At 49.4% G+C, this 613-nt stretch overlaps 1 protein-coding gene across 2 annotated transcripts in view; it reads left to right on the top strand.

Annotated features, from left to right (window-relative positions):
* Window positions 1–613, top strand: part of Lrrc2 (leucine rich repeat containing 2) — a 26702-nt gene that overhangs the window by 5495 nt on the left and 20594 nt on the right. The window lies entirely within an intron of this gene.

Genomic DNA, 613 nt, shown 5'->3' on the forward strand with positions numbered 1-613 from the left:
GAGAGATGGCTCAGTGGTTAAGAGCATCGCCTGCTCTTCCAAAGGTCCTGAGTTCAATTCCCAGCAACCACATGGTGGCTCACAACCATCTGTAAAGAGCTCTGGTGCCCTCTTCTGGCCTTCAGACATACAGACAGAATACTGTATACATAATAAATAAATAAATATTTAAAAAAAAAAGAAAGATACAGGTCTTAAGTGCTGTCTTCGCACTGTGTTGCCTGGATCTGCCTTCTGATTTGATTTCAGAAGCAAGAAAAGCTGAGGCAGGGGGATGTCTCAGTAAGAAGAGGCCTTTACTGCTATCTCTGTGGATCTGAGTTTGATCCCTGGGACCTGCATGATGGAGGAGAGAAATGATGTCCTCTGGTCCTCTGTGTTTCAGAGGCTGGCCTTGAACCCTGGTCCTGCTTCCGCCTCTCAAGGGCTGGGACTACTGGCCTGTGCCAGCACTCTCAAGGGCTGGGACTACTGGCCTGTGCCAGCACTCTCAAGGGGACACAGGGTTACTCTTGTGTAGCTCTGGCTGTCCTGAAACTAGCTCTGTAGCCCAGGTTGGCCTCGAACTCACAGAGATCTGTCTGCCTCTGCTTCCTGAGTGTTGGGATTAAAG

The sequence above is a fragment of the Microtus ochrogaster genome, chromosome 5 (genome assembly GCF_000317375.1).
Source record: "Microtus ochrogaster isolate Prairie Vole_2 chromosome 5, MicOch1.0, whole genome shotgun sequence".
Lineage (NCBI taxonomy): Eukaryota > Metazoa > Chordata > Mammalia > Rodentia > Cricetidae > Microtus > Microtus ochrogaster.